The sequence below is a fragment of the Lithobates pipiens genome, unplaced genomic scaffold (assembly GCF_037356315.1).
Source record: "Lithobates pipiens isolate NorthernLeopardFrog02 unplaced genomic scaffold, aLitPip1_a1.2 Scaffold_18, whole genome shotgun sequence".
Classification (NCBI taxonomy): Eukaryota; Metazoa; Chordata; class Amphibia; order Anura; family Ranidae; genus Lithobates; species Lithobates pipiens.
In genome coordinates, this window is record NW_027507758.1 from 340183048 (window position 1) to 340195559 (window position 12512).

Sequence of the window (12512 nt, forward strand, 5' to 3'; positions counted from 1 at the left end):
CTGCAAAATCGCAGTGCATTGGCATCTTATGATTGGCCAAAGCATGCACCTGATCTGCATGCTTTGGCCAATCACAGCACGATCTGCTGAGAGAGCCATAATTGGTCATGGCTCAGGGGGCTAAGTCCACGCCCCACACTATATAAGGCTGCTGCTTACACGGCGGCCGTATATAGTGTAATGAATGAAGAGAAATTAGGCAGCTTAGTTAGTGGTGTTTATTTGAGAATATATATATATATATATATATATATATATATATATATATATATATATATATATATATACACACGCACACACACACACACACACACAGACACAGTATACAGTATCTCACAAAAGTGAGCACACCCCTCACATTTTTGTAAATATTTTATTATATCCTTTCAGGTGACATTGAACATTGTCAACACTGAAGAAATTACACTTTGCTACAATGTAAAGTAGTGAGTGTACAGCTTGTATAACAGTCTAAATTTGCTGTCCCCTCACAATAACTCAACACACAGCCATTTATGTCTAAACCACTGGCAACAAAAATTAGTACACCCCTAAGTGAAAATGTCCAAATTGGGCCCAAAGAGTCAATATTTTGTGTGGCCACCATTATTTTCCAACGCTGGAGTTCACCAGAGCTTCACAGGTTGCCACTGGAGTCCTCTTCCACTCCTCCATGATGACATTACGTAGATGGTGGATGTTAGAGACCTTGCGCTTCTCCACCTTCTGTTTGGGGATGCCCCAGAGATGCTCAATATTGGGTTTAGGTCAGAAGACATGCTTGGCCAGTCCATCACCTTTCCCCTTAGCTTCTTTAGCAAGGCAGTGGTTGTCTTTGAAGTGTGTTTGGGGTCGTTATCATGTTGGAATACTGCCCTGCAGTCTCTGAAGGGAGGGGGATCATGCTCCGCTTCAGTATGTCACAATACATGTTGGCATTCATGGTTCCCTCAATGAACTGTAGCTCCCCAGTGACGTCAGCACTCATGCAGCTACAGACCATCACATTCCCACCACCATGCTTGACTGTAGGCAAGGCAAACTTGTATTTGTTCTCCTCACCTGGTTGCCGCCACACACTCTTGACACCATCTGAACCAAATAGGTTTACGTTGGTCTGCTTGTCTTCAGCAAACTGTTTGCAGGCTTTCTTATGCATCATCTTTAGAAGAGGCTTCCTTCTGGGATGACAGCCATGTAGACCAATTTGTTGCAGTGTGCGGCGTATGGTCTGAGCACTGACAGGCGGAGTCCCCACTCCTTCAACCTCTGCAGCAATGCTGGCAGCACTCGTATGTCTATTTCCCAAAGACAACCTCTGGATATGACCCTGAGCACATGCACTCAACTTCTTTTGTCGACCATGGTGAGGTTCTGAGTGGAACCTGTCCTGTTAAACCGCTGTATGATGTTGTCCACTGTGCTGCAGCTCAGTTTCAGGGTCTTGGCAATCTTCTTATAGCCTAGGCCATCTTTATGTAAAGCAACAATTCTTTTTTTCTGATCCTCAGAGAGTTCTTTGCCATGAGGTGCCATGTTGAGCTTCCAGTGACCAGTATGAGAGAGTGAGAACACCAAATTTAACAAACCTGCTCCCCATTCACACCTGAGACCTTGTAACACTAACAAGTCGCATGACACTGGGGAGGAAAAACAGCTAAATGGGCCCAATTTGGACATATTCACTTAGAGGCGTACTCACTTTTGTTTGCAGCGGTTTAGACATTAATTGCCGTGTGTTGAGTTATTATGAGGGGACAACAAATTTACACTTTTATGCTAATTTACATTGTAGCAAAGTGTAATTTCTTCAGTGTTGTCATATGAAAAGATATAAAAAAAAATAAAAAATTACAAAAATGTGAGCCCCATCCCCCTCTATCCATGTGTCTGGCCCCCTAATATACATGCAGGGTGCTGGACGCATGGATTCCTATGTTTTTGTTGTTTTTTTTTTGAAGCACGTAAGGGGCTCTAATAGGCTTCAAAAAAGGGTGGGTTTGGGGAGAAGAGCACTGCGTCCTGAGCCGACCCAGTTGTGTGACAATAGCAAATGAATATATGCTATTGTCACACAGATTCTCCTCCTAACCAATCAGGAAGCGGGTGAGACTCATCACCCAATTCGCTGAAAGGACAAGCGATCCTATTAGGCGCCTAGATGGAGGAGGGAGAAGAGACGCATGGACGCTGTGAGGAGACGCATGAGAAGCCGCCGCCTGTTGCCCAGAGATAAGGGTAAGTGCAGTGCCAGAGAAAAACTCACCCAAGCTCTACCCGTATATAGTATAGTTGGTGTGTAAAGTAGTCGGTGCTATGGCTAATTAAGTTCACAAAAGATCCATAGAAAGTACAGGCCGGCAAATCGACAGCTTCTCCATAGAAAATATTTTTTTGTTTCAGACATTTTTATTGAAAGAATGTACATTTTAACACAACAATGCAATAATGCAAAACCATCTTGCGTTGGTTATTTTTGGGCTTACTGTTACCTTCCGCTTCTTCTTATGGCACGTCTAGGGGATGTCCCGTGGTGGATGACCCAGTAACTTGAGACTGACAATAAATCCAGTTGAATAGATTTTATTTGCAAACTTCAACCATTGAACAGTCTTTAACTTGGGATCAGAGGGTTGGAAAGGAAAGTTCAGGTACTCTCAATGTCAAAAACGTTAAGGGACTTGCTTACTTTGACTGCATCCAGAGAATAGCCATTCGCAGCTGGATGAACACTCAGGTTGGACAGTCCCTCTCTCACAAGGCCTTGCAGCCAACAAGGTGCTTTCTCAGGAACAAAATCTTTATCACCGACTTTGTTGCAGAACACATAGGAAACTAAGCTGTAGAACACTTGTTCGATACATGGATCTTTCAACCAGCTTGGTGATATCCACAAGTCCAGATTCTCTCAGTTACTTCAGCCCTTCCAGACTCTTGTTAAGAAAACCAAACTCTCTCGTGGTAATCTTCTAAAGAGTCCTCCCCTGGAATGCTTGAAGTTCAATGGGTCTCTCCCGAACCGGAGACCCAACCACCTCAGAATCCTACTTTAGTTTCCCTGCCTTGGGCTAGCCAGCCCCGAGGCATTAAAGTTGGGTGGATCCGCACCCCAGGCCATAGCCTTCCTGGGGGCTGGTCAGGAGGACCAGGACCAAGTACTCAACACTTCATACTGGACCGGCAGCCCGAACCACGTGACATCCGTGTCTTAAATACCCTCTCCCAGAAGGTACAGCGGAAGGGCCACTTCCACTGACCTGGCTCCGAAAGAGAGTAACCAAATGCCTGACTAGACCATAGTTCCATGCCTGCCACCAGAGACAGCGTTCCCCTGTGGCCAGACTGAACATTTCACAGCCCAGTCAGACTGACACAAAAGTCTAATTTAGACAAATAGGCCCAAACCAAACTGTAGTCTGGGTAAAGTTTTAACTTTGAAAAACATAGCGGGTGCTCTTCAGGAGCCCGCCACTACATAAGCAACAAATAGGGATGAACCGAACACCCCCCGGTTCGGTTCGCACCAGAACTTTAGAACGGACTGAAAATTCGTGCAAACTTTAGAACCCCATTGAAGTCTATGGGACTCGAACGTTCGAAATAAAAAGTGCTAATTTTAATGGCCAATATGCAAGATATTGTCCTAAAAAGGGTTTGGGACCTGGCTCCTGACCCAGGGATCATGGGTCAATGCCTAAAATGTTTTTAAAAATGTCTGTTTTTTCGGGAGCACTGGTTTTAATGACGATAAAAGTGAAAAAAAGTGAAATATTCCTTTAAATATCATGCCTGGGAGGTGTCCATAGTATGCCTGTGAAGTGCCATGTGTTTCCCGTGTTTAGAACAGTCCTTGCACAAAATGACATTTAACGGAAAAAAAGTCATTTAAAACTGCTTGAAAAAAAACTGAAAAATGTAATATCTGGTTCCAGCAATATGGATGAAAATCGTTGAGAAAAATGGCATAGGTAGCCCCCCCTGCCCATTACCAGCCCTTGTACGGATATTAAGGGGAACCCCGTACTCATATTAAAAAAAGGAAAGGCGTGGGGCCTCCAGGCCCTATATACTCAGAACAGGAGTATACAGGCGGTGCAAACAAGACGGGGACTGTGTAGGTTTGTTGTGTTAAGTAGAATCTGTTTGTAATTTTGAACTGGTACATTTTTAAAGTGTATCTGCAGTCAAAAAATCTATTTTTAAGCTTTTTGGAAAACATAGGGAAGGCTTATCACCCCTGTATAATTTGTTTTGCCGTCCGTCTTTTTTCATCTTACTTCCTGTTGTTTCCTTCCGTTTGCAAGTAGGAGATGTTTGTAAGTTGGATGTTTGAAAGTAGGGACCTGCCCTATTTGCTCTGCAGAAATGGCGGAACAAGGTGTTGGTGTTGCCACAACCCTGTAAGCCCTCAAAGTGACTCTTGGTGGGCGCTGGAGCACCCTGCTGTGAACGCTTATATCAAAAGTTGTAATTACATGCCATTGGGCCTTTGGTGGTTGTGGTGGTGGTGCTGGTGCCACAACACTATAAGTCCTCACAGTTACTCTCGTTGGGCACAGGAACAGGCCCTGCTGTGCAATATTATATCAAGAATTGTAATTACATGCCCCTGTTAAACAGGGGTTGAAAAATTGGGCCTTAGGCACTGGTGCCACGACACTGCAACCTCTCCCATAGACTCTATTTGGAGTGCAGGAATGAGTCCTGTTGCAAAGTATTGCATCAAAAATTGTAATTACACACCCCTGTTAAACAGGGGCTGAAAAATTGGGCTGGTGGCATCACCCAGAACCAAAAATATTCTTCCAAGATATCAGCGGAGGAGGAAAAAGGATAGACAGTAAACATAACAGGACAGTCACTCAGCATCAGCATAGGCAGTCTTGAAGGGATGTGATATTTAAAAAAAAAATATTTGGCTACATCATCTTCAGGTGCTTGGTAGCTGGTGGTGATCCAAGACTGATTCATCTTTATGAAGGTCAGTCGATCAACCGAGTCGGTGGACAGGCGCACGCTGTGATCGGTTACAAAGCCACCAGCAGCACTGAAGGTGCATTCCGAAAGAATGCTGGATGCTCAATTTCATACTATGCAAGCTCTGGCCAGTTATCCATCCTCAAGACCCAGTAAGCCAGAGGATTTTCAGTGGGAAAGGTGTCCAAGTCTGACCTTGCCCCTAGGTATTCATGCACCATGTAAATCAGACGCTGGCGATGGTTGCTGGAACCGATCATATCTTGGGGCTGCGGACTAAAAAATTGTCTGAACGCATCGGTCAGACGGCCACCTTCTCCACCGCTCCTTCTGACCGAAGCCTCAGCAACATGTTGCTCAGGACCAGGAGTTTGTAACCTCTCTGGGAACGCTTTGCACAGACCTTTCTGCAAGGCCTCCTGGAGATGTCTCATCCTCTGCTCCCTCTGCGATGGCAAGATAAGGTCGGCAACCTTACCCTTGTACCATGGATCAAGGAGAGTGGCCAGCCAGTAACGGTCCCTCTCCTTGATCCGAAGAATACAAGGATCCTTCCGCAGGCTTTGCAGGATCAGGGAGGCCATGCAGCATAGGTTAGCTGAGGCATTCAGTCTGGAGTCCTCTGGGTCACTAAGGACAACATGGTCCGCAGCTACCTCCTCCCAGACACGTACAAGTCCACAGGTTTCTTGGGACTGTAAATCCTCCCTACAAGACTGCTGCTGCTGATGCTGAGTGCCAGGCTCCACCTCCATGCTGACACAATCATCCTCCTCCTCCTCTTCCTATGTGATGGGTGGGACAGCAGGAACACTGTCTGGATAAAGGGGGCCTTGAGAGGCAAGGAAGTCCTCCTCTTCGTGCCTCTGTTCTGCCTCAAGTTCCCTGTCCATTATTCCCCACAGCAAATGCTCCAACAGGTGGACAAGAGGTACAGTGTTACTGATGCATGCACTGTCACTGCTCACCATCCTTGTGGCCTCCTCAAACGGTGACAGGACAGTGCATGCATCCCTGATCATGCCCCATTGGCGTGGTGAGAAAAAACCGAGCTCCCCTGACCCTGTCCTGGTGCCGTAGTTGCACAGGTACTCGTTGATGGCCCTCTGCTGCATGTGTAGCCACTGCAGCATGGCCAACATTGAGTTCTACCTGGTGGGCATGTCACATATAAGGCGGTTCTTGGGCAGGATCAACACCTTTTGGAGCTCAGCCAGCCAAGCACTGGCATTAAATGATCAGCGGAAATGCACACAGACTTTCCTGGCCTGCTTCAGGACATCCTGTAAGCCCGGGTACCTGCCCAAGAACCATTGCACCACCAGGTTAAGGACGTGAGCCACACAGGGCACATGGGTCAGCTGTCCCTGTCGGAGTGCGGAGAGGAGGTTGGTGCCATTGTCACAAACCGCCAATCCTGGCTTAAGCTGGGGTGGCAACAACCACCTCTCGGCCAGCCCCTGCAGAGCTGACAAAATATCTGCCCCAGTGTAGCTCCTGTCCCCCAAACAAACCAGCGCAAGCACGGCATGGCATTGTTTTGCCTGCGTACTTGCATAGCCCCTTGAACGCCTACGGAGCACCGCTGGTTCCGAGAAAAGAGCACTGGAAGAGGCCATGGAGGAAGAAGAGGAGGAGGGGGTGGAGGAGAGAGGTGTGTCAAAATCAGTAGTAGCATTTTGGAGGCGCAGTGGCGGAACAACCTCCAACACTACTGCACCTTATCCTGCATCCTTGCCAGCTGCCAGAAGAGTGACCCAATGGGCCGTGAAAGACAGGTAACGTCCCTGTCCATGCCTGCTGGACCATGAGTCAGCGGTAATATGCACCTTACCGCTGACCACCCTGTCCAGCGAGGCAAGGACATTGCCTTCCACATGGTGGCAGAGACCTGGAATTGCCTTCTGTGAGAAAAAGTGGCGTTTGGGGACCTGCCACTGAGGAACCGCACATTGCACAACTCACGGAAGGGGGCCGAGTCTACCAACTGAAAAGGCAGCAGTTGAAGTGCTAGAAATTTAGCCAAGCTAGCATTCAACCGCTGGGCATGTGGATGGCTGGGAGTGAACTTCTTTCTACGGTCCAGCAGCTGGGGCAGGGAAATTTGCCTGCTACAATCGGACGTGGGTGTACTGCTAGCAGAGTGCCCGCAAGCACTTGGCTGTGACACACCTAATTCTACACCTTCATTCCTCTCAGTGCAGGTTTCAGAGAGGACTAAAGGTCTAGTGGGGTTGGAGATCCCAGCTGATGAGGAGCAAGGAGAGGTCCGCTTTGTTCTTTGGTGTGGGTCTTTGAGGTAAGCTTGCCAACGAGCTGCATGGCAGGTCAACATATATCTGGTCAAGCATGTGGTGCCCAAGTGGCTGATGCCCACACCAAAGAACTTTTAGAATAACGCACAGAGGCAGCGCCCTGCACAGGCGGAGCTCTGCGGTGTGATTCAGTCAGTGTGCTGCCCCTAAGCTTGCCCCCGGAGGGCATCCTGCCTCGTTGGAGATGTGCCTCCTCCTCCTCCTCCTCCCTCCTACCAGGCACCCACGTGGAGTCAGTGACCTCATCATCCCCTCCCTCTTCATCACTGAAGCAAACCTGGCAGTATGCTGCAGCTTGTGGAACATGACTGCGAGATTGCTGTTCTTTTTGAGCATCCCCTCTCTCTGCCCTCACACTACTGCCTTCCTCTAGCTGAGTATCATCATCAGAGCCTACAAAACACTGGGACTCCTCCTGAACATGTACCCAACACTGTGCTCAAACAGTTCTGAGGACTCCTCAGGAGGACATTTTGGGTCTAGGGAAGGAGTCACTGATGATGACATTGAGATGTGCGTCCATGACCAGCACTGTTGTCTCTAGACACAGAGCCTGCTTGCCCTCTTTTATTAGCCCGTGCCTGTCTGCCTCTCCTTGTTGGCCTTCCAGACATGGTAATGGCCTGCAGGGAGATGGGAAAACCAGCAGTTGGGTAGTGTATATTGTGCTGGTGAAAAAAAAGGGAGTGCATAAGGAATACTGATTTTGAGCTGCCTGCACACCCCGAATAGAATTATACAAAAAATACAATAGATTCCCCTTGGGGTTTTTAAGCAGCAATGAGAGACAATGTTAGATAAAAAATATTTATTTTATTGACCCAAAAAGCATTGTAATCACAATGATTTTTTCAAGCTCTGGTGTACATGTATTGAAGTAGCTAAGTAAATAGAATTACATACAACATTGAATACAAAGTTCATATGAAGAGATTACAAAAATCTTCAGAATTTTTCCATAAATTTTATATGATATAGAATGAATGCACCCTGCTACCTCAATGCATTTCGACCCTCTAAAATTACGGTCTTCTTCAGGGGGGACAGTATTGTAAAATGGCGACTTTTATCACATTTCTGCGGGATATCAAAAGAAAAAAAGAAATCAAAATATATAAAGAAATTAGTTTGGTTTAGTAGTTATTGTTTATATGAATCTCATACAGTATTTACCGTTTGCACCAATCACATGCGCTTGAACCAGAGACTTTGATTATGACGAATTAAAAAGACTATATTTTCTCCCTGAGGGTGATCTTTGGTTTGCCATAGTGATGTTTCCTCCCGCTCATCCCTCCCACCAAAATGGGGGGAAGGGGGAGAGGGGGAAGGAAAAAAGGAAAGGGGGGGCTTCACAGAGGCTTATAAGAAACACTGGCTTACAAGAGATGACATCGTATTAGAATTCTCCAGGGGAAGCAAAGGGGAGACCAGTATCACCCACTTTATAGCTGCACCTGAAAGTAGTAATATGTCAAAATTACCTTTAAGTCATATATTCAAAACTTTTTCTATAGGAAATAATGAATATACATTTGTTTGTCTAAATATGTTACGTAATCACATTTAATACTGTATATCCTTAGGGTTGTATATATTTGTGATTTTCCATTAGTCAAAAAAAACATTGTTATAAGGAAAGAAAGGTGATGAAGGGACTAAATAGTCCTGTGATAAGAAAGCTGTAGTATGCTGTGCATCTGACTGAGTGAGGGAAAGGTGCATATAAAACTAAATACTTGTGATGAACTAATGTGCACAATAGAAGTGAGTAATGGTGAATACTAATATTTAAAAGAGTGCCCAATATTAAGAATGTGCCATTAACGGCGATAAAAATATAAGAATACAAGAGTATAATTGCGAGAAAAACAAGTTATTATTTTACCTCTTAGCTATTTCTGCTAGGCTTGAGGAATAAACAGTTAAATGTACTTTTAAATTTTCTGCTGTGGGTATTATGCAGAAAACCCTACATTATTATAGAGGAAACTGCAACTAAATAAAGTGAAAATATTTATATGAAAACCATTATTCAAAGAGAGAAGTTATAAATAATGACATTAAGCCTTTAAAACGTTACTATACCTGCCCATGCTGCTCTTATCTTGAGGCACACCAGGGTTCAACTCAGAAATCCCGGTGTGTGCACTATATTTATATTACTTACGTAATTGCTAATTATCTTCATATGTGTTTAATGCCTCCACTCTATTGCACCTAATCCGGCCACACTGATCCTCCCCTCCAAAAAAAAAAAAAAATTCAATAATCAACAATTAAAACACCAAAGAATCACTAACAATTTAGTCTCAGAAATAGACACAATGTGAGCACAATGGTTGTTAGTTTTTTTGTCCTTTTTTTTTTCTTCTCCTTTTTTTTCACCCAGGGACGTAATAACAATCAGTAAAACAAGGCATGATACGAGAAACAATGTTATGGACTATCTTATAAAAATTAGATTAACACTCATGCCATTATATTATTGTTAAAGTTTAAATTATTATCACTTTGTAAACACTATACTGTACTTCTATTTACTAAATAACAATTAATAAAAAAAAATTAAAAAAATGTTCTTTTTCCTATGTTTCAGGGTATCACAGGTAGCGCAGTGCCATTAATCCACCGGGGGGGAGCGCTCTCTGAGGTTTTACGGGCTTCCCGGCACGGGGAGATGTGGGAGAATAGTATTATTATCTCCCGGCCTCTTATTCCCTCGGTCATATCTTTTGAACTGAGGGTATAATCCCCATGCCGGTGGCGTTCCTTGATCGCCGCTGTGCAGCGTATGGAGCATGGGGCGCATTCGCGGACAATTGCCCGGGTTGTACGGGGCGATCTGTGTTGCGCATGCACGCACGCACGAAGCAATGTCACGCAGATTGCGTCAGAGGCGACGGCAGTTTCGGGGCAATGTTTGCCTTCCGGAATGCTGGGGGGGGGGGGGTGACGGATGAGTCGGCGTGCTGGCTCAGGTGTTCTCTGGGGTTTTTTATTTTATTCATTTTTGGAGGGGAGGATCAGTGTGGGCCGGATTAGGTGCAATAGAGTGGAGGCATTAAACACATATGAAGATAATTAATTAGCAATTAAGTAAGTAATATAAATATAGTGCACACACCAGGATTCCTGAGTTGAACCCTGGTGTGCCACAAGATAAGAGCAGCATGGACAGGTATAGTAATGTTTTAAAGGCTTAATGTCATTATTTATAACTTCTCTCTTTGAGTAATGGTTTTCATATAAATATTTTCACTTTATTTAGTTGCAGTTTCCTCTATAATACTGCGGGGTTTTCTGCATAATACCCACAGCAGAAAATGTAAAAGTAAATTTAACTGGTCATTCCTCAAGCCTAGCAGAAATAGCTAAGAGGTAAAATAATAACTTGTTTTTCTCGCAATTATACACTTGTATTCTTATATTTTTATCGCTGTTAATGGCACATTCTTAATATTGGGCACTCTTTTAAATATTAGTATTCACCATTACTCACTTCTATTGTGCACATTAGTTTATCACAAGTATTTAGTTTTATATGCACCTTTTCCTCACTCAGTCAGATGCACAACATACTACATCTTTCTTATCACGGGACTATTTAGTCCCTTCATCACCTTTCTTTCCTTATAACAATGTTTTTTTGACTAATGGAAAATCACAAATATATACAACCCTAAGGATATACGGTATTAAATGTGATTACGTAACATATTTAGACAAATTTATATTCATTATTTCCTATAGAGAAAGTGTTGAATATATGACTTAAAGGTAATTTTGACATATTACTACTTTCAGGTGCAGCTATAAAGTGGTCGATACTTTGCTTCCCCCAGAGAATTCGAATACGCTGTCATCTCTTGTAAGCCTGTGTTTCTTATACGCCTCTGTGAAGCACCCCCCTTTCCTTTTTTCCTTCCCCCTCTCCCCCTTCCCCCCATTTTGGTGGGAGGGATGAGCGGGAGGAAACATCACTGTGGCAAACCAAGGATCACCCTCAGGGAGAAAATATAGTCTTTTTAATTTGTCATAATCAAAGTCTCTGGTTCAAGCGCATGCGATTGGTGCAAACGGTAAATACTGTATGAGATTCATATAAACAATAACTACTAAACCATACTAATTTCTTTATATATTTTGATTTCTTTTGATATCCCGCAGAAATGTGATAAAAGTCGCCCTTTTACAATACTGTCTCCCCTGAAGAAGACCGTCATTTTTAGAGGGTCGAAATGCATTAGGGTAGCAGGGTGCATTCATTCTATATGATCTAAAATCCTGAAGATTTTTGTAATCTCTTCAATGTCGTATGTATTTCTATTTACTTAGCTACTTCAATACATGTACACCAGAGCTTGAATTTTAAAATAGTTGTGATTACAATGCTTTTTGGGTCAATAAAATACATATTTTTTATCTAACATTGTCTCTCATTGCTGCTTAAAAACCCCAAGGGGAATCTATTGTATTTTTTGTGTATATTGTGCTGGAGGCAGATGCCTGTATGATAGAACACCAGCAATAAAGGGTGAATGCTGGGCTGGAGGCACACAACCCCAACTAACTCCTGCAGATGGTTGTATTAGAGAACATCAGCAGTAAAGGGTAGATACAGGTGTATATTGTGCTGTGCTGGAGGCACACAACACCAACTATCTCCTGCAGATGGCTCAATTAGAGAACAGCAATATAGGTAGCTACAGGTGTATACTGCGCTGGAGGCACACAACACCCACAAACTCCTGCAGATGGCTCTATTAGAGAACAGCAATAAAGGGTAGATACAGGTGTATACTGCGCTGGAGGCACACAACACCAACTAACTCCTGCAGATGGCTCAATTAGAGAACAGCAATATAGGTAGCTACAGGTATATACTGCGCTGGAGGCACACAACACCCACAAACTCCTGCAGATTGCTCAATTAGAGAAGCGCAATATAGGTAGCTACAGGTGTATACTGTGCTGGAGGCACACAACACCAACTATCTCCCGCAGATGGCTCAATTAGAGAACAGCAATATAGGTAGATACAGGTGTATACTGCGCTGGAAGCACGTAACACCCACTAACTCCTGCAGATGGCTCAATTAGAGAAGAGCAATATAGGTAGCTACAGGTGTATACTGCGCTGGAGGCACACAACACCAACTAACTCCTGCAGATGGCTCAATTGGAGAACAGCAACATAGGTAGCTACAGTTGTATACT